The sequence below is a fragment of the Candoia aspera genome, chromosome 9 (genome assembly GCF_035149785.1).
Source record: "Candoia aspera isolate rCanAsp1 chromosome 9, rCanAsp1.hap2, whole genome shotgun sequence".
Lineage (NCBI taxonomy): Eukaryota > Metazoa > Chordata > Lepidosauria > Squamata > Boidae > Candoia > Candoia aspera.
The window spans coordinates 12,752,223-12,774,417 of record NC_086161.1 but is presented as its reverse complement, the minus strand read 5'-3'; the positions used below and the strand labels follow the sequence as shown (position 1 = coordinate 12,774,417).

At 44.6% G+C, this 22,195-nt stretch overlaps 1 protein-coding gene across 1 annotated transcript in view; it reads left to right on the top strand.

Annotated features, from left to right (window-relative positions):
* The first annotated feature begins 3,424 nt into the window (after positions 1 to 3,424).
* Positions 3,425 to 22,195, top strand: part of ZMIZ2 (zinc finger MIZ-type containing 2) — an 82,649-nt gene continuing 63,878 nt past the window's right edge. Inside the window, exon 1 of the mRNA XM_063311397.1 lies at positions 3,425 to 3,780. The gene's annotated coding sequence lies outside the window, so the exon portion shown is untranslated. The remainder of the gene's footprint in view (positions 3,781 to 22,195) is intronic.

Below are 22,195 nucleotides of genomic sequence, written 5' to 3'. Positions count from 1 at the left end.
AACTGTATAGATGTCCGCCACCTTTGGCTGCAAAGGATGTAGTCAGTTCATCTCAAAGGCACATCCTATTAAGGGGTCCCTCTGTAACTTCATGGATGTTGCTTTCAGGTGTAAGGACCTCTCAGGGACTCAGTAAGATGGGGATCCATTTATTCTTATCTGTATTCTTCTTCCCTTCCCTTCTATAATTATTTTCCCTAAGTGGGCACCAACAAGTAGATAATTTTAGATATGGGACTTAATCATCTTAGGAAGCCTCTCTTCTTAAGATGATAAAATATGTATTAATTTACTTGTTTCAAAATGTGGTGAGTCAGCAGTGCTGCCTGTGGAAGAGAGACCTTCTCCTCCAGATCTGCTCCACAGATGCATCACTGCATCTAACCACCAAGCTACTGGGATAGTACTAATTAGTACTTTGTTTCTAAACAAACAAACAAACAAACAAACAAAAAACCTCTTTCAGTTTATGAAATGAATTGCTGAGTTATTGCTTACCCAAGGGTTAATATGGTTTGCAGCTTGCTTGATAAAGAAGCTACTTGATCTTTAAGGCAGGAATGTCACTAAGTTGATGCCTGAATTTTCTTTCAAGTGGATGAATCCACTTCACTAGCAAGCAGAGGTGGATGGGGCAAATCTTGTGCCAAGGTTTCGCGCAGTGTTTTTCAAACTTTTAAGATGTGTGGACTTCAACTCCCAGAATCCCCCAGCAAGCACGTTTTAAGATGTGTGGACTTCAACTCCTTCAACTTTCCCATGCTCGCTGGGGAATTCTGGGAGTTTGAAGTTGCCAAGTTTGAAAAACACTGGTTTAGGGGGTCTGGGTAGAAAAACAGAGAAAGGGAAAATATTATTTATATGCATGCTTGTTGAGGGGTGATGTCTCATTTGTTGCATGCTATCCAAACTTCTTCACTTCTGGGAGTTTTCCCATTTCAATGGCTATTCCCCTCTGCTCATTATTCCAGAAAATTTACTTTCACTGGAAAAAGTCATGTGTTTCTCCAAACAGGCTTTTTGCCATTTGGAGGGCAGGGTGGAATGCAGTTATGTGAGTTTCATGGGCACCTGCTAAATTATGTTGGTGACGCCACTAAACAGGGCCACTCCCTGCCACCCCAACCTCCAGGCTCTCATCACTTTACTCGTTGCTTTTTTTTAAGTTAATCATTTTGTTCTTTTCCAGTGGGTGGCTGTTCCCATCATAGACTTTAAAATCTCTCTTTCTAAATCATCCAAGAAGAGACACTTAATATGTTAGTCTATGGCAGTGTTTCTCAACCGTGGCAACTTTAAGATGTGTGCACTTCAACTCCCGGCAAGTTTCTTTCCTGCAATCCTAATCCCAAAATCTCTATACGGCCATATATAGGTCGGAGGTTAGTTTATGGCAGCAGCTGTGCTGCCTGGGGGATTATGGGACTTGAAGTCTATCACATCTGGAGGGCATCTTGTTGGTGAAAGAATATGTCTACTCTCTCTGGTGTTAGACTGGATATTATTGACTGGGAATAAAGCCCCACAATGACAGATTAGCTGTCTATTCTTAGATATACAATAGCACCATTCCTGGACAGGAAAGCACCAGGAGGAAGTTCTAGACAGCTTCATGGTGTCACCATTCAAGTGCAGTAGAACTTGGCTTCTTCAAGAAGTGCTAGGAAATCCAACTTCTGCCACTGCGGGATGATCATTTTGAGGAACCTTTGTCTTACTTAGTGCAGCAGGATACCTGTGTTCCTTGTTTCTGAAAAGTCACTCCTTCACAAAATGTAGGGCAGCCATGTTAGTCTATGGCAGTGTCCTTCAACCTTGGCAACTTCAAGATGTGTGGACTTCAACTCCCAGAATTCCTCAGCCAGCATGGCTGGCTGGCGAATTCTGGGAGTTGAAGTCCACACATCTTGAAGTTGCCAAGGTTGAGAAACACGTCTATGGAAAGCAAAAAGTCAAAAGCAGCCTGATGACATCTTTTCTGATGAACACATTTTATTAAAGGGCATCTGCTTTTGTAAGCTGCAGCTCACTTCATCGAATACATCCGATGCAACTCACGAAAGCGGATACTTTTTAATAAAATGTGTTAGTCAGAAAAAGTGCTCCCCAACTTTTATTTTTCTCCCTTTCTTTATTGGAGACGAAGTGGAAAAAGGTATTTCCAATGGTATAGACCCTACTGTCTTTTGTGCACTGCCTCTTCTATTCTCCCAGTTTTGAAAAACGTTTTAATCCTTAGATTCTCACACCGACCACATCACAGCTTAGTACAATGTGAGAACCTAGCCCCTGGTTCTTCAAAAACCAAATTAAAGCCTGCTTTTAAAGCTGAAACCACAATGCCAGGCTTCCAGATCTCCCTGATTCCTATTCTGATCCTTAAATAACTTCAGGGACTCTCAGCTGTTACTTAAATTTAAGTTGTAGATATACTGCAATTCTCTCTAGGCTCCTTTTGCACCAACCAGTTTATGGCTGGGAACTGGGAACTGGGCCACAACCTCCATCTTCCACACTAACGGGCAGATTGCAGGAGACTGGAGGTGTAGTCCAACCAGCATGGTGGACGCCTGGTTGGGGAAGGCGCTCCGTCCGGGGACGTCACTCCCTGCTGGGGGCTCCCTTACAGCAACCCCGTAAAGTCGGCCAGTCCAATCCAGACCCTCCCACCCCCCGGATCAACAAGTTCGGCGCGCGGCTCCTCGTCTCGAAGCGCGACGCCCGCCCAGCCTTTGCCGCCTGGACGCATCCGCGGCTGCAGCGAGCTTGAGACCGCGAGCGGCCGGCTGACCCTGCTCACCGCGGCGGCCGCTCTGCACAAAGGCAGCCGGGCTTCGCAGGAGCCGAAGGCGCTTCTCCCAGCTCCGCCGCCCCGTCCCGCCCCTCTCCTCCCCGCCTGCCGGGGACGCAGACAGCCCCCTGGCCTGCCCGCCCCCAGTCTAGGAGAGGCCCCGCGCGGCACCCGAGCCGTCGGCCCCCAGGGCTTGCCACCCGCTCCCGGCAAGCCCCGAGTGGCCGCAGGGCGGAAGCAGCGCGCCCAGGGCTCACGCGCCCAGCCCGCCTCTTCGCGGAGCGGAGGCCGCAGAGGGAGCCGGGGCGGGAGCCGGCCCTTCACCCTTTGTCTGCGCCTTCCCTCCGCGCAGCCCCGGGGGAGGCAGCTTCCCGCGGGCGCCCCCTCCTCCCCAGCATCTCACGTAGCCGCCGCCGCCGCCGCCGCGCGCACGTCACCTGCAATCCGACGCAATAGGTGCCGGGCGCGAAGGACGCGCCCCCCCTTCCCTTTCCCTCTCCCGTTCCCTCCTCCTCCTCCTCTCCTCCTCCTCGCGAGCCGGAGAGATAGGAGCTCTATTGCTCTAGCCTAAGCTCCGGGGGGGGAGGGGAGGGGAGGGGAGGGGGAGGGCGATGAATATTGATGAGGCTGCCCCGGCTCTATTGTGCAATTGGAGCGGCGAGGTGAAGGCGCAGCCGGAATGGAGGTGGGGAGCTGCGCGGCGCTCGTAGGTCGGGTGCTTCCGCGGCAGCAGTAGCGAGCCGCCGCCGCCTGCACAGGGGCTTTGTTCAGTCCGCCCGGCCGCCGCCATCCGCCTCGCCCTTCTTTCCCCGTCCCTCGCAGCCGAGGCGGGCGGCCACCATGGAACCGGGTCGGAAGGAGCTGTAGGGAGAAAGCGGACCCCCGAGGGAAGGCGACGGGAGAGAGAGCGGCTCGCCCCCGGAGCCTCCTGCTGCTGCTGCTCCTCCTCCTCCTCGATCCGCCGCGCCGAGAGGCCCCCGCGCCGGGAGGTAACGACCTCGAGGGCCATTTTAACGTGGCTGCCGGACGGCCCCGGGCTCCTTCGTTGGGGCGCTTGAAAAGCGGGGCGGGGGCGCGAGCCGGGTCTGTTGCTGCCGCTGCTGGTCGAGGCTGGAGGGGGGGATCGGAGGAGCGGCCGAACGGGCTCCCCAGAGGGTCGGGGAGAGGAGCGGGAGGCGGCGGGGATGGCTTGGCTGGGCGTATTTTGAACCGCGGCGGTGCTCTGGTGGGGCGGAAGGACCCCTCCTTTCCCACATCTTGATTGCAGCTCTCCCCCCCGCGGCCGCCGCCACCCGCCTTTCTCTGGTTTTGTCCCTCCTGGGTCCTGGGGTGGGCGCGTGGACCTGGAACAGAGCGCCACGCGCGCAGGCAGAGCGCGCCCGCTCCGGGTTTGGGGGCTGCCCATCCCAGCCCGGGGATTGCATGGTGGAATTGCTGGGGCTGATCCGGATCTTCCCCGTTGGGTTTGGGCCTTGGAAGCGAAGGTGTGTGCCCCCAAAAGTGAGTCTCCATGGTAACAGAAGCTGCCGGCCGTGGGGCGGTATGGCCGTGAAGTTGCCCCTGCCTTTTAAAGATGGGGCCACCCACAGCAGCGTGAGGATGCTGGTGGGGTGGTTGCAAAGGGCACCTGCTGCTGGGCCGGATGTGCCACGGACCCCGCGGTGGTATCACCTTGGTCTTCTTCTAGGAATCGGGGCATCGGCCGATTCCTAGAAGTGGAGTGGCCTGCATCTTCGCTTCTCAGAAAGGAAAGATGCTTTGATGCTTGGCAATAGTGCCCCAGGAATTTGGTCTGCTGTTGGGAGAATTGCAAGCATAACAGAGCTGCAGAAAGTAAGGCTAACCTGGCAGAAATACCCAGCACCCTGCTGGAAGGGATGGAAGTCAAGTATTACTGAAAAGCTCTATCAGGTTGCATTAGCTTTCAAGTTGGTGAATGATTTAAGACGCGGGAAGACTTCTGCAAGGTTTCGGTCATCTCTGGTGGCTGAAGGCTGGAGTTTTCCAAGCTGAGAAGATGTCCCCTTTCAGATTCCCTGCTGTTACTTGAGTCCTGCCCGCAACCCAAGGTTCCAGGGTAAGAGCATGGCAGGGCCCAAAATATTTGCAGTATTTGCTCAATTTAATCTGTTCCGGCTAGCTGAATGCTATCTTGAGATCCTATTCAGGAAAAAAAAAGTTCTTGCTGTACTTTTGATTGCATCTTTCTTCTGCTTTGTATATCAGCTGTGGGTTTTTTTTTTTTTTTTGGCTTTTGGGTCTTGTTTTTGAACTTTTTAAATCTTATATTTTATTGGTCAGGGTAGCTGAATAATGCAGGTGGAGAAGGAGTGTCTCTTTTCTGCAGCCAATTGCTAACTTGCTTTGTTATTACTGCTGCCCCCTCTGCTTCTAGAGATGCTGCTAGTCTTTCTGTGCTGGAGTTTTCTAGAGGGTTTGTGGGACAAGCACCCAGTTTTTTAAAAAAAAAGAATGGGAAGAAAGGAAGCCTCCCCGGTTGTATAAGAGGGAGGGGAGCTCCTTGTTCTTTCTTTAATTCCGTTTTTACAACTTTCAGTAGCCCACCTTGCTGTATCAGTTTAAACATCTGAGGCGGCTAACACTCAGGAAAAATACCGAACTCAAGTAAAACAAAAGCAGCAGTGCTGGAATAGAGAGACTAAAATGAGTGTTGAAGACAGTAATATCCTGTATTAACAGGGTTCTGTCCTCTAAACTTTTAAGTTTCCAAGGTCATATCTTTGTTCCATTTTAACTCAGTACTGACTGAGTTAAGACAGCCTTGTGTGGCTCAGAGTGGTAGGCGGCAGTATTGCAACCGAAACTCTCCCCACGACCCAAGTTTGACCCGACTTTGATCCCACTGGAAGCTGGATTCTTGGGGAGGCGACTCAGGTCCACTCAGCCTTCCATCCTTCCAAGGTCGGTGAAATGAGGACCCAGCCTCCTGGGGAAGGTGACGACTGGGGAAGGCAATGGCAAACCACCCCGCTATAGTCTGCCAAGAAAATGTCGCAAAAGCGGCATCCCCCCAAAGGGTCAGACATGACTCGGTGCTTGCACAGGGGACCTTTCACCTTTTTTTTTTCATTGACTGAGTTAGCATATCAGCCAAAGCCAAAAGGTAATCAAATCATTTTGTTTTGAGATAACGTGCTGTGTAAATTCAGTAATTGTGGTTTATTCATAAAGTCTTAGGACTAAGTGTTGTGTGTGAATGCAGGTAATTGAATATTACCCAACAAACCATGAAGTAGGGCAGGAATAAGCCACTCATAAGGCTCCCTCACAATCATATTGCTGGCATGGCAGCAAACTTATTTGCTTGCAATCTTGCAATTTTTGGCTCTTTTTAGCAACACAAAGGAAGATGCAAATGGGTGTTTTAGGCCTCTGCTTAAAAACAATCCTTAGAAAACAAATCAAAAGGGAGCTTCACATTTTCAGGTCTGCCCATCCCCACAATGTCACCAAGTTTCTGGACTTGTCTCCTTTGGTAGCCCCCAAGATTTCCCACCCTTGAATTAATGTGTGAAGCAACAGTCATCTCCATGTTTTCAGGTTGCGGCCTTTTCTGCTCTCCCTGGAGACACCAGGGATTGAACCCAGGGTCTTTTGTGCACAAACCATATGCCCTTCCACCATGTAACAGCTCCCCCCCCCCCCCCGCGCAGAACATGAAACTGAAGCAGAGATTTCTTCCTGGGTAGGATGGTCACAAAGGCTCTGCCCTGTGTACTCACCAATCTTGGTTCAGATATCAGTGGGACATAGGACATGGCTTATTGCCAGGCTGATGTGACAAGGTATCTCTCTCTCTCTCTCTTTCTCTCTCTGTTAAATCGCTAAGAAAAGTACAAAAATAAAGTTACTCCTGCCCTTTCATGAACGTTTGAATGAAGAGGGACATTTCAGAGCTAGGAACACTTAGCAGAAGTTTGGCTGGTTTGGTGGGTTGAGCAAAGCTCGTCTTGCTCTTTTCCTTTGGGTGTCTTGCTTTCTTTTACCACGTCGTTCGTTTCTGAAGCCTAATGCAGACCTACTAGCTGCTTCTGGATGAGTTGACTCAGAATTCTGCTTCTAGAGAAACAATCATATTAGTCTGCTGTGATTAAAACAACAGAGAAGCTGGGTTCCCACGTCATGCTAAGAATGAGGAGCTTTGCTTGGTTTTGGCATAATGTGTTGTGTTACGCAAACTCAGCCATTACAGCACAGCACCGAATTAGACAGGAAACACTTTACCAAAATAGAATCTGTCCATTCGGTTCGGACATCTAGGGAAGGCTAGTCGAGTTTCCTCTTGTGGGATGTGAATCAGGCAAGAGGCCTTTTGTGGTCCCCATCTTATCCCCAGAAGCACAGACAGCCCCAGCCTGCCTTGTGTTTAGGAAGCCAATTAATTTGGTCCTATTCCAGTGAGCTTTAGGTCTTTACTTTTGTTTGGGTCACTGTCCCAGAGAGCTGATTGCTGCTATTCTGATCCTAATTGTTCTGTTTTTTAATTGTATATTGAACTATTATGTGCCACTCAAAATTGGTGTGAATCGAGGCAGCTTATAAATACTGTTCAATCAATAGATAAATAAAACCTTATTCAAGAAACGATGGCTAGTGAACTCTACCAGGATCGTAAAGACTAACAAATGAGTTATTGTGTAAATGATTGTGGTAGTTCGCAAAAGCTTGTGGGATAGCCAGTTTGTTCCTGTTAAATGGAGAGTAGGTGCCAGAAGACTCTTGTTTCTGCTGGGAGGGTACTGGGTTGGGGAAGACTGTCCTAGGGCATGTAGTATTTTCCAGGCCTTGGGGAATCCCTGTCCATTCAGGCTCAAATATAGGCCAGAAGTTACAAAATTGTTATATTTGCTTCATGTGTTGGCCTGTATATATGCTCTTAAACTGAAAATAAAGAATAAAACTTAACTCTTTAATGTGAAGTTGCCTGAATTTGAAAAATTTAAAAAAATCTTGATCTCCCAGGGACCCCCTAGTGACCTCTTGCAGAACCCCAGGGTGCCACAGAACCCTGGTTGAGAAACCCTGCCTTAACCACTACACCAGACTGGCTCTCTATGCTAATATTTAGCTGTCTGCAAATGGATAAGGTGATCCGTTTTTCTTTCTATTAGTCCTTTTAATTAGCTAGTTATCTCAGATGTGGGTTGCAAAAGCTTCTGTGTTTCTTTGCTGCCATGCCATGCAGTGGCTATCTGGCTTTTAGCAGGCCAGATTTGGTGGCCATCTACACTGGCCCAATCTGTCCATTTTGATCATCATTACTGCTACCAGTTGCATCTCATCACAGTATCTTACAGTACGAGTGACTTTTGTTGGAAAGTATTTATGAGATGAGGTAACATGGCAGTTCTTTTTGGTGGGATTTGAGCTGTGAAGGTTTCCTTACTTGCAAGTAAACCTTAGGTACTGTATGATGACCTGGTTCAGATGTTTCTCTGAACCATAATGTAGTGTGTTGTGCTTCGGTTTCATATGATGTGGGAATCTAGCCATAATTCTAGTTTATGGCTTGCTGTCACATGTGAACTGAAAGCATTTGGGCCTGAAGCTCTCTAGTGTTTACAAAAGATTGCCTCATGGCAAAGATTTAAGTATTAGGGTCATTTTTCCTGGACAGAAATTGATTGATGTACTATGGCTGTTTAGTTTCCTGACAACCATCAAACTTTTGATGGTATTAGAGAGAAAAGCATACCAAAACTAGAGTTATGATCTGGAAGGAACACTTAGTGTTCTGAGGAAGCATTGATTATAGAACTATTACAAGATTTAAATCTGACATTTATTCATCTTTCAATTAGAAATGGCAGCATTTGTGTCTTGGGTTCAGATGAATGAAGCTACTGTGGCAACATCTTCCTACATCCCAACTTGGCTTCTTCCCAGCCTATGGCAACTAGAGCAATTAGGCTGAATAAACAATTGCCAATAATGTGATCCAGCAAGGAGTTGCACTGATGAACTCCTTATCCCTCATCCACCCCTCAGATTCTTTTGGGAGTGTAAATGAAGGGAAACTATGCATCACATTCTCCGGTGAGGAATGCCATTATTAACAAAGCAGTGGTGTCTACAAAGTGAGATCCAGTAAAACAATATTCCAATTTCCAGGGGAAAAAAAATTCTAAACCTTGGGAGCCATGCTAGACAACAGCTGGGTTCACACAACAACTAAGCCATTATTTTGTTAACCATGTTGCTGGATAAACCACACATTGGGGGCTGGGTTCACAAACTGGGTTGATTAATTCAAAATCAAATAACCCGTATTATGGGTCAATGAGACACAAACCGAACGGTAGTCATGCACAGAGTGGGTCTGCTAAAATCAGTGAAAATTAAGATAGTCATAACTAACTAGTTTCATTGAATTTGTTCACTAAATCCGAATCTAATCCTGTCCATGGATTTGTGGTGGTATTGAATCTACCTTCCTAACCTGAATCCCTGTGAATGTGTTAAGACTTCAACTCCCGTGATTCCTAGTTGGCAGGATGCCAGCTGCGGAAAGTTGGGTGGTATTTTGTCTAATGTGTATATAATGTGATATGACCAGCTATATGAAAAGGCTCTAGAATTCTAATCTTCAGCTTTGGAAAAAAGTATATTAAATTTAAAGAATCTTTAAGAGCAAACCTTGCAAGGATAGAATAAATAAAGCTATACCCAATAGTCTGGAATTTTTCCTACCCCGAATTAATGCTTTTCAACTTAAGGTCTGAAAACCTATGCTTGATCATGGTTTGATATAGTTTAGACATAAAGGATATTATAAACAAGCAAGTATTTTGCTTCTTTGTTGGTTCTTCTTGCCTTCATCAACTAGTGAGGGCAGTTGAGTAGGTTGATAAGACATTACATCTGAATCCAGGGCCTTAATTGTTGGTCTCAGAACAAGCTGTGTTGGCAGGCCAAGAATAAAATCTGGAATATATGAAACAATTGGGTTTTGTGAGCTTGGGTATTTTGTCATCCTGCTCACTTTATAGGTAAAGGTGCAGAAATTGTCCTAAAAGAACCTTTCGCAACCTGGTGCATGCTTTTCATGATGGACAGCTAGTGATACGGTTTTCTTAAAACATTTTTAACCATTTTCTTACACTTTTTATCACAACCTAGCATAATTTATTTTGGAAAACCAGTCAGAAAAAAAATCTGATCAATAACATCCCCAGCCTCTTGCATTCCAGCACAACCAAAGGGTACCAAACAGAGCTCATAAATCCCTATGGGTCTTAGGCTTAAGTACTCCTCTCCTCTCATCCAGGATCCCTTGTGAGAAGTTTGGAAACATTTGTTTCTGTTTTTTATTATTTAAGTGCATATGGTTGAGCCCAAATCTGACAAACTGTGAATCATATTAATTCTGGCTTGTAAACAAAATACCAGAAAAGAAAAATAAAAGGATTGCAGGTATATTGACCAAGGTTGTTTTAATATGATACTATGAATCCAGTTTTTAATCTCCAAAACAGTATACAAATACTTTGAGTAAGAATGTTAGGAGCCCTGCTGGATGAGGCTAATGGCTCATTCAGTCCAGCATCTATGTCCTGTAGTTGCCATCCAGTTGTTTATAGGAGGCTCACAAAGGTGAACAGATGAGTGATGTTCATCCATCTTCAGGGTTGCTTCTGAGCATTTGACATTCAAAACATGCCACTGAGATTCTGGAAGTCCAAGAATCAAGTAGTAGTCCGTTAATTTGTCCAGTCTCTCTTAAAAGCCATCTAAACTGGTAGCCGCCGCCACCTCTGATAGCTGTAAAGTTTTACTGCCCTTTTGTCAGTCCTAGATTTCTCCATATTTAGGTTCAGTAGATGACTCCAGTTTCCAACACTGTGACAGGAAAATTTATTTCCATGCAAGTTTTCCATACTACGCACGATTTATAAACTTCTGTCCCATCTCTCCATTCTGTTTTCATGCCAAGTAAATAGTGTCATGTGTTTGTGCTGCTGTTCTTATGTGACTGTACTCCTTAACTTGTAAGAAGACCCTAAGCATATTTATTCAGAAATTATTAACCAGTGTATTCAGTAATACTTGCTCTCTAGTAAATGTGCTTTTACAGGCTCAGATAAGTTTGCTTAAAATAGCTGTGATTAAAGCAGACATGGGGATTAATTTGCAAAGCACTGGAGACAATCTATTTGGTTAAAAGACAGGGAAACTGCTTGTTGGAGGATTTGATATTAGCCTTCTGAAACAAAAGTGTAGCCTCTCCAAGTTGTATAGGCTTAGAGCCAAGATAAACTGTCAACAGCCTTAAACCATGCATCTGTTTATTGGACTGTACTACTTCACTTTACCATGGGGAGATGATATTTTGAAATCACCCCCCTCAAAGGCTAGCACTCTCTCCAAAATATGTGTGTGTGTGTATGAACAAGGGAAAGTAGAAAGCTGTCAAATGTTGGATTGCTCATCTGACCATTGCATAGTTTGTTGATCATGTGGTACAGCACTTGGAGAATGATCTGCTGTTTTTCTTGTTTGGAATGCTTTGGAATAACTAGTTTGTATCTAGCTGAACTGGGACTGGAGTCAGAGAAGCAGGATGCAGTATTCTAAGAAGACTTGAGGAATGACCTGGCTTGATTTCCATGTCTCTTTTTAACAGCAGCTCTTAAGAAATTTAGCAAGTAAGTAAACAAGCATGTTGGCAGATCAAGCTTCTGTTAAGGACATAAAAGGAAGGCCAGTAAACAGCATTGGCAGCCGAGCAGAATATGTTTTGTTATCTTAATTATTATGGGGGCCTCCTAGGCCTGATCTGTCACTTAGCTTCTTTACAGCTGCAAGATACTCTCTTCTGTCTGTAGCAGATTTTTCAGCCATCCTTCAAGCACGGCTGTCCCAGTGAAGAAACTTAGATTTTTGAGAACCAACCTTATTTGAAGTAGCTTTTTTGTTCTTTGTCAGCCTTAGGTGTTCAGTTTTGAACCTGGGCAAAAATAGAGGTTTTCCTTTGAACTGAGGCTAACTTCACTTTTGCATTTCTGCCCAGTCCTTTTTGCTCCCCTGAAAAATCCTAAGTGTTCCCCTTTACTAACCTTGATGGCTGGAACTACCTCTCAGAATGCCTGTTTTAGGCCAACTTGCTTGTTTGCTTTTGAGCCTGTCTTCAAACCTCATTTTCTTTCATATTCTCAAGGACTACCTGCAGCCCTCGCAAATCTTGATGCTCTCCAGATGGCTTTCCAAGGCTTGTTCTTTGATTGTTCTGGGAACTGAAATCTACATATCTAGAAGGGGGCATAAGGCCTGGCTATCTGAAGGGTCCCCCCTGCCATTATTTCTGCCTATCCCAAAAGATGTAACAGAGTGGGCATGCTTCATGTCCCATCCATTAAATATGGTCACCTGGTGGGAAGTGTAGCTTCTGCATCACAGGATGGATTGCCTTGGCTCTGCAATCCTTTAATTTATCCTTGAAAACTTGTTTTTCCCCCCCAAGCTTTAGGATAGGTTAGGGTGTCCACCTGAATGTATTGTCTATTTGGGTAAAGGTACACATTTGTTGCCCTGTTGAATTTTACTCTCTTTTGTTTGGCTTTAGCTATTGTGCCTCTTTTAATTTGTATACTGCCCAGAGTCAATGTTGAGTTGGGAAGCCAAATAAATAAATAACCCAGATTAGAGAAAGGTCTGCAACTGGAACCTCCAAATATGCCCAAAATCCATAATTGGGTATTCACCTAGTTGAGAACAATCAACATTACACCAAAGAGTTTGCAGACTTTGGATTCTCTACAACGTTTCCTCCTCAATTAAAAAAAGCAGAGAAGAGTTCTAGAAAACTCAAACGCTTACACATTATTTTGGTATTGTTTTGACTGATCCCAAGTAAAGGGTGTTTTTTTTTAATAACCAACATGGCTATAATAGCTTTTTGTATTCCAAATAGGTGTAACTGAGATAATGCCATGTCTTCCAAGTGATTTCTACTTTTATTTTGTCTTTGTTGTATATGGTATTGTTCAGCACAAAGACTGCAAATTCTATACTCAATGATGATGACGCTATGTAAGCAGTTAAATATTTTGGATGCTTCCAACTGAGACATTATTGGAAAAAGACGCTGTCTTTTCTTAGAATACATCTTCCATTTCTACCAATGCTTTCTCAGGGCATCTTCCTTCTTTCTTCTTTTGCACAAAACAATTCATTAAAGGGGGGTAGGCTAAAATAGCTGGACAAAATGCTAGGGCCTGTTTGTTTGGAGTATCCTTTGAGGGAAGAAGAAGATGGATAAAGCACTGGGAAAATAAAGGCTGGGTGCCAGGGGCTGTTACTGTGCCTGCTTTCATCCCTGTAAATTCTAGGGTGGGGGGAATACATTTTAAATAACTTGCCTAGTTTGGAAGTACTGTTGGACGAATGGTGTTCATTCCAAACTGTGATAATGCAGAAATGTTGACAAGTGCATCCTGGTGTCACTGGGCAGAAGATGTGATCTAGTGTTTGCAAGAGCACAGGTTGTATCACTTGCGTCATGATGAACATGTCATCGTTTGCCCCCTTGGGTATACCTGTGCCATGGGCCAAGCTGCCCGTGGTGATGAGAATATGAGTGAGGCCTTCCTGGAGGAGATAGGTTGGGAAAGGTAGACTTTGCATTCCTACCCTTCAACATTAAGTTGCGAGGTACCCTATATGAGCATGGCCATATGAAATTTGGGAGGCTTCATATGGTGCACTGGATCACACTTTCCCAGTGGAGTCAGCCTGGTCAGTTTGATCTACCCAGAAAAAAAACTATAGCAGTGCCCCCCTTTATGTAGGTGAGGGGTCTGAAGTTCAGTGGTGCTGCTTTTCAGTGGTAGGCCTGGTCTCTGGAATGGCCTCCTAGAGAATATCTTGTTGGCTCCCACCCTGACTGCCTTCTGGAAGCTGCTTAAGATGGAATGATTTTGGGTCTTGACCCCATCTTGCTTTGGTTAATTTAACATTATTCTATGTATTTCATTAGTATGTGTATACTTTTTGTTTATGGCATAGTGTTTCTTATGTACCTTATTTTGTTTATATTGTTTCTTATGTATCTTATCTGTGCACCACCAAGAGTCCTTAGGGGTTTGATGGTCTACTACTACTGCTACTAATGGCTAAGCAAACCATGAGCAAGAGCCCACCCTTTTCTCTTGACAATTTTTTCAATCTATACAAAGCTGATAGCTGTTAAATGCTCTTTGGAGTTTCTTTATTTAATGTTCAGCCCTCCTGAAGTCCATTTCATGATGCAGTTCCCACCATGCACACTTTAAACTATTCATAGCCATCTATTTATATGGTTATTGTTCATGCTGGGTTTGCCCATTTGTCGGGCAAAGGTGAGGTCCATATGGTCAGTATGTACATTTGAAAGGAGACAGTACGATCCTGGAAACTGTCATGTCCGGATACAGATGCTCAGATTCTCATTCCAGTTCAGGCATGAAACTTACTGGGGATTTTTATCCAGTTGCTCATTTTAGCTTGATTTTCTTCGCAAGGTTGTTGTGAGGAGGATAACATGGGTGGTACATGGGAAGAAAGCTAAACCCATAATCTTGACCTGAGAGAAATGATAGGACAAATAGTTTGAGATGAATAGAGGTTGCTGCTGCTGCTGTCTCTTTTTCAAACTGTGCTTTGGCCCTGTAGCTTTTCTGGCCATGAAATCAAGTTGCTGCTAATGGCTGAGCTGCAAGCACTGATTGCACAGTTGGCAGTCTCATCTTACTCCCTTCCACACATGCAAAAAGAGCCAGTTTGGTGTAGTGGTTAAGGCACCAGGCTAGGAACCAGGACACTGTGAGTCCTAGTCCTGCATTGGGCACGAAGCCAGCTTGGTGACCTTGGGCCAATCCCCCTCTCAGCCCTAGGAAGGAGGCAATGGCAAGCCACTTCTGAAATCTTGCCAAGAAAATTGCCAGCACTTGTCCAGACAGTCACCAGGAGTCAACACTGACTTGAACAAACGCACACACACACACACAAAAACACCACGCACAACACCACGCATAAACTCTCTCCTTTTTTAAACCAGTTTTGTATTCCTGGTTAATCCACCTCCTCCCAGTGGTGGACAAAGCAGAGCAGGAGCAAATACTCCACCCATCCAGATAAGTGTTTGCTTGGTGAATGTCTGTTTGTTTTCAGGACTTGGGATGGAAAGCTTCCTGGTTTGCAGTGAGCGAGCAGAGATGCTTTGCTAGGTAACACAGTTAATAACAAGCATGTTTTGCTACTAAATAACATAGCACTGGACAGGGATAAAAGCAAAAGGTCTCCAGAGAAAACCTGCAACTTACTGTTTGCTTCTCTGTCACCTCACAGACACCTCTGTGATTTTTTTTTTAATCGTATGGCATAGCAGTTCAGTGTTCATGCTGCTTTTTTTTTTCCTTTGCTGGGCAATCCTCGTGAGGTCCAGCAGCCAGATGTGTAGACTATTTGGCCGTGGCAAGTCACATTGCCCGGGGTGCACCACGAGGAGGCTAGTCTACATTACACCGAGTTGGGCTGAGAGAAAGTGACCGGCCCAAGGTCACCCAGCCGGCTTTCAAGCCTAAGGTGGGACTAGAACTCACAGACTCCTGGTTTCTAGCCCAGCACCTTAACCACTAGACCAAACTGGCTCTCACCTCTATGAATTATGGGTTTATGGCTGGTACAAATGCTAGTGGCATTTGTCCCCAAACAAGATCACAAGGTAACTAGGTGAACTAGTCATCCACTAATTTTTGTAATGCTGGGAGGGAGCTTTTGAAGGGTGCATCCAATGGAGTTCACATACTTTGTAGCAGTACTGTAGCAGAAACCCTGACCTAGGCAAAGGGGCTGAAACATTAGTTAAGCCCTGAGAAATGAGGTAATATTTGGAAGTGGCAAGTGGGAAGTTGAGAAAACATCCTGATGGCCAATCAGTTCTGCATTGCTGCCAAGGAATCTACATGGATGTTTCATGTAATTACTAGATCACTTGATTTGAAGACTTTTTTTTAAACCCATGTAAATGCTTGAAAGCAAGCAAATCTTTCTGCCTTTTACTTCCATTCAGCCTGGGGCCAACCCCCTCCCAAACCCGTATTGGAGGAGGACTTGGCCTTTGAAGACCTGTAGGAATGCTTCCCATTCCAGAAGGCAAAGGGCCTTAGGTAAAGTGGGAGCAATTAGAAAGCACTAATTGGGGGGAAGGGGGAGAGAGCTTGCTGTTGCTTGAGCTTGGTATTCCCTGGCTAGGGGAAAGGGACAAGGCTGTGCTACCCCTCTGTTTGGCATGGATCTAGGGCAGAAAGAGGAGATAAGAATGTAAGCAAATAAAAAAAGTCCTGCTAGAGCCAGCCAGCATTTCATCTTACCTTGCATTCTGTGTTTCACTGTGGCCAGCCAAGTCCTCCAGAAAGCTGATGAGCATGGGCTTAGGTTTCTAGGTTATTTTTATCTTCCCTTTTCACCTTACATCTGTGCAGAAACAGTGGTTAGCACACTTCTGCTATTGCTTCCCCAGCAGCTGGTACCCATTTCAGTTTTCTGCCTGTGATTCCGGGGTGAGTAAACAGCTCTCCAGAGTGGGAGTAGCCAACCTAGGCAGATTCTTCAAGGACTGGTCCCTTTCAAAGCCATCTAAATGGGTGGCCATCACTCCCCTAATGGCAGTGGATTCTGTTCTGTGCCTGGCCTAAAAAACAAAACAAAACCAAAGGCTTCCTTTCATCACGTCCAGATCTTCTGGATTTTAGATTCACTTGGCTGATCCCAAGTGATTATGTAGTTAGGGAGAAAACTTTCTCTGTCTGCATTTTCTAAACCATACATGATTTTATATATCTGTATCCTATCTCATCTTGCCTGCCTTTGCCTTCAGCTAAAAAGTCCCAGACACTGTTGTCTGTCTTAGCAAGGAGTTTTTCTGGTCATGCAATTATTTTGGATGTCCTTTTCTGCCCTTATTCTTTCCAGCCCTGTTCATTCACACACACACACAAATACACACACACACACAGAGTGATCCAACTGGTAACAAAGAAGGTCTAATACATTACATATTGGTACTGTAGACTTCAGCAAGCCCCTACCTAAAACCTAAACACTGTGGCAAAAAGACAGACTGTTCTCTTGTGTTAATCTTAATTTCTTAGATTTTCCTTCCCTAAGGGGCAAACAGCCTCCATCCTTCCTCCATTTGCAAATATTAGAAGAAAAGTCTTCAGCCTGACCTCTTGGCTGTCTTTTATCCTTCCAGTGTGCATTATGAGGTCTGTATTCAAATAGAGACATCACCTCCAGTTGCTTTATAGTGAGTCTTAATCATCAGTCTCTCCTGGACAACTGCCCTCTTCCTTCCTTAAAATGTGTCAGACCGAAACTTTTGTTCTGGTTCCAGGGAACTGGAATGCTTCTGATTGGCTTGAGAACTACCTGACATGAAGTCATGACTCATACTGGGTTTTAAGCTCTTCCCCCTCCCAAATAATTGTATAGATTTACATTGACTGAGAAAGGAGGAAAGAACAAGTTATCTTTTTGTGGCTGAGTAACCTAGCTCAGCTGAGACATCATCACCCTGAAATATTTATCTCATCCCTCCAAAGAACTTGCAGTTCTCCTTCTTTATATAACATGTGTCTCCTACCTTCAAGGATCTCATTGTTCTCTCCTTTTTCCCGTTTTAGCCTTAGAACAGCCTTGTGACATTAGATTGACAAGATTGTGCCAGACACATGATGACTGAGTTCCCACATTGCACTAAGCTATAATGTGGTTTATTTGGTTTGGGGCTTAATGGGAACCCAGCTGTTGTGGCTAGTGAATCATAGCTTAGTGCATTGTTTGAACCCAGTACTGGGGGTCATGGCTAAATGGGGATTTGGATTCTGTGGGAAGGAAATCCATAGCAGGACAGGGGAGAACAGTACCCCTTGCAAGCCTCCCTAATTATTGGGGCCTGGAAACCTCCTGGCTTAATGCTGGAAGTAGTTCACCTTCTGTGTCCATTACATCTCCGTGGATGCTGCTGGACCTCTTCTACGTTGTGAATGCAAAGCTCTTGCTTAGAGTGCTTGGCATAGTTGATTTCATCTTCATATAGGAGTCAAAATCTGAGTATACAAAAGGGGATGTGGAACTCACTCTGCACTTTTTGGCAGTATTAATTTTATTCTTTCCCTCCTAAGCTGTCTACAGAACATGGAGGAGACTCTCTTCAAAACACTGTTCAAGAGAGGTGGGTCGGCCAAAATAAGAATCATTAGTAATAACAGTAACAAAATAACGGTTAACAAGAATTTCTAACTAATCTGAGGCAGTCCATCTTTGACTTTATGACTAATCGGGCAAAATCTATTGGTTTAGGACTTTATGCTAAGAAATGTCCAAGCTTTAGATGTGGCAGAAGTCTCTATGCGGCAAGTCCAGCTCACCTTCAATGGATTCGTTAGGGAGGGAAAGTAAGATGTACACTTAATACAGGACGCTTGGCAATGATATTCTTCGTACTGCTCTTGCCACTACACGTGGTTTGCTGTTGATGTATTTTGCTGGATTTTCAGTTGTAGTTTTGTTTTTCTAAACAGCTTTGAACTTGACCAAAGAAGCGATCTCGGATTTTCTGTGCTAAAGAGATCCTATTTAGACCCTCATATGCTGCCAGAGTTGTAAGAAAAGCTTTGGAAGTAGTTAGGTAAATGTTGAAAACTTGGCGGTTTCTGTATTTCCAGGGTTATATCTTGAAGGGAGTAGCTTCATCTCATGTTACTGTTGTGCACGTAGGACATCACAACAGGGATTAGATACAAGTATTTTCCAGTGCTGAGAAATCAGTGTTGTGAGAAGTGGTTTCAGTAGAAATTGGAAAAGCTGTGCTGCATATATAATCTGGGACAACAGCTGCTGTTTATCTGCATGTTCTTTGGAAGTGCATACTTCGAAAAATTACAAGATTCTCTCTCTCTCAAAAAAAAAAAAACCCAACCCCAAAGGGCTGTGGTCAGACTTGCCCTTACTTATAAGAAGAGTATCCCATTCCTTGGGGGATTCCCAAGGCAAAGATTTATATCATAACAGGAAGCTATTTTCCCCCGCCCACAACTTCTTTAAATTTGTCCTTCATGGATTACTATGTGTACTGTGGGGAACTTTGAAATCTTCTAGTTGGTGGGTTCAGACTTGATGAGTTTTGGGGGGCGTTTAAGAGCACTTTCAAGCCATCTGTACACCAATTCACAGGATAATACACCCTTTTTGGTGGACATTTATCCCTTTTCTGCAGTTATGTGGTGTTAAGTCAACTGAGGAGTGGACCAGGGCTGGATTCCCTCCCCCAATACACACTTAGAAGCACACGGTCACTCCCTCTTTCATTGCCTGCTTACTCACAGACATACAACAAGGACTGCGAAGGAATTGTGAAATAGAAATGATGTTGGCTAATTATTATGGAACTATTTACTGCTGCAAGTCAGAAGGAAATGCAGGTAGTCCTTGCTTAACGACCACAATTGGGACTAGAATTTTGGTTGCTAAGCGAAGTAGTCATTAAGCAAATCTGACCCAATTTTGCAGCCTTTTTGCAGCGGTCTTTAAGTGAATCACATGGTTGTTAAGCGAATCATGCATTTCCCCAATGATTTTTCTTGTCAGAAGCTGGCCAGGAAGATTGAAAATGGCAATCACGTAACCGTGAGATGCTGCAACAGTTGTCAATGCAAACTGGTTGCCAAGCACCTAAATTGTGATTACATGACCACAGGGACGCTGCAGCGTGAGGACCAGTCATAAGTCGTTTTTTTCAGCACCGTCATAAGTCCAAACCGTCACTAAACAAATGATTGTTAAGTGAGGACTACCGGTAGATCTTCTCTCTCTTTGGGTGGATTGACTTTACTCTCCTTATTTCTAAGGAGGAATAAAGTTACAGCTTGGAGAAGGGGACTGGTTGTTTATCAAGTGTTCTCAGCTTTCTAGGGATGGTCCTGGTGCTGTTTTAGTTAGTAGCTTTTCTCTTGCAGTTAAAAAAAAAAAGAGCATAGTTTACAGTGAGAACAATCAGGAAATTGGGCTGGAAAAGCATGCACATATGCTGATATACTGGAACGAAGGGGAGGGGAAGAGTTGAGATGAGAGGCCAGAGATGGGTGGGGAGAAGTTATGGAGTATCATCTGATCAGTTGTGGACTGGAAGGTTTTTGAAAATCTGGGTCAAAGCAGCTCTGGATTCCTCATGCAGGGGGATGGGCCCTGCTAACCAGATTAGATTTGGCAGCCAGGCTCCAGAGCCATGGATTCCTGCTCTTTTAGTCTCCTGTCCTGCAAGAGGAGGTGGAAATGCCTGGTCTGTGCGTTGTCTGCAGCACCACAGCAGCTGGTGAATGGCCCCCACTGTCGGAGGGCCTTTGGAAGCCTCCCTTGCAAGGTTTTGTCCTTCTCATCAGATCAACTAGCGGTGCTTGAGCAAATCCGGTATAAATCAGCGCACACCCCATTGAATAAGCTGCTGAAGGCCACACTCCCCAAAGCAGGCTGGGCCAGGACAGAGGAGTGAGGTCAGGTCAGAACTAAATTGATTTCATTCACATTTTCAGGGGATGAAAACCAAAATAATCCAGTGTCATTAATATGATTACTCCCTGTGTATTTAAGAATTTTCGCCTTCTGGCACATTTAGAAGGGCAACTTTTATAAAGATCCTGGGAGCCTCATTGAATATATGGAGGCTGTAAGAGAACCGTTTTTTGTTTGGTTTTCCTGGAAGCGATGGAAAAGGTCACTTAAAGGGGTTTTTATTTGTGGCTTTAAGATTTAGCTGGGGAAGTAGAATTTGAAGTTCTTGGAACTGGCCCCAGATTAATTTCTGAAACTGATATGAATCCTGAAAGTTAGTGCCATGTAGGATGACCTGAAGGGGAGTGGGGCAAGTGATCTGCACAGATTGAATAGCCAATGCATATTATTTTGCCACACCTCATACAATGGTAGCCTTTTAAAAAATATAAACTTACTACTAGGCAAATACTGGACAAGCAGCATGTAAAGCTAAAAAGGAGCTAGGAACTTGCTCACCGTCACAGAAAGACTTGATACTTGTCATTAACTAGAGGCAGATACAGAAAGCTTGCATGTTATTGAAGCCTCAGAAAAAATGTCATCAGCAAATGTTGTTCAGCTAAGTGTCCAAGGTTCATGCCTTAAGCTTCCCAGTGACTGTTGATTTGATTTCAAATTCTCATTATATGCGCATTTACTATGCATACATACGTATAGCCATACATTATCCTTCTTTAATTGCCTTGTGAGCCTTGTGATTCCTTCTTTGCTTTGTGACACTTGGAAACTTGGGGTTAAGACAAGCTCAGCAAGAGGCCTTGATCCTATAGGCTTTCTACTCTTTGTAACAGAAAAAAAAATCACATTTTGTGCTTGTAAACAGAGACTAAAGTAACATTGCCTGAAATACAAACTGAAGAATTACTTCAGAAAAACATTAGAACATAAGCAGTGCCCTGCTGGATCAGACACATGGGATTTCCATGAGATGCCCTGGTAAAATTGCTGGTACATGTTGTTCTTGTTGCAGCTTTTATTATTTCCCCTCCCTGGCTACTGATACATAAAAAAATAAACCTTAGGATGGTGGTGGAGCAAAAGGTGATGGAGAAATATTTTAATGAACTAAATGAGCAGTCCCTTCGGATTTCAACAGATACACATTGGGGAAATGCGCAAGTTCCAAAGCTGAACAACTTTAATATTTTGGCAGCTGACCAAAACACATAAGAAGTAAAGCCATAGTGGGAAAGACACCCCGGAGCCTCTATCCAGTGTGAGCCATTAAGGGTTTGGATTGGTGGCCCTAGAGGGCACCAGTAAGGGAATAGTGTTTCATGCCCAAACTTCCCCATCTTTTGAGATGTCGTTCATCTCTACAAATTCATGGTAGCAAGCAGTTATGTAAGGAAATGGAAAGAAAACCAAATAGTTCTAAGTCATCTAAGATTGAAGGGTTGACTTAGGAAAGTATAAGTAAGGTACAAGTAGTCCTTGACTTATGACCATAATCTTGGTCGCTAAGCGATGCGATCATTAAGTGAGGTATCATGTTGCCATGCTCAACTTTATTACCTTTTTTTGCCATGGGCGTTAAGCGAATTCGGCTTCCCCCAATGATTTTGCTTGTTGGAAGGAAGCTGGGAAGGTCGCAAATGGTGATTTACAGTATGTGACCCTGGGACACTGCAACCATCATAAATACATGCCGGTTGCCAAGCACTCAAATTTTGATCACGTGACAGTGGGGATGCTGCAATGGTGGTAAGTGTGAGGACCAGTTGTAAGTCACTTTTTTCAGTGCCATTGTAACTTCAAATCGTTGCTAAGCGAATGGTCATAAGTTGAGGA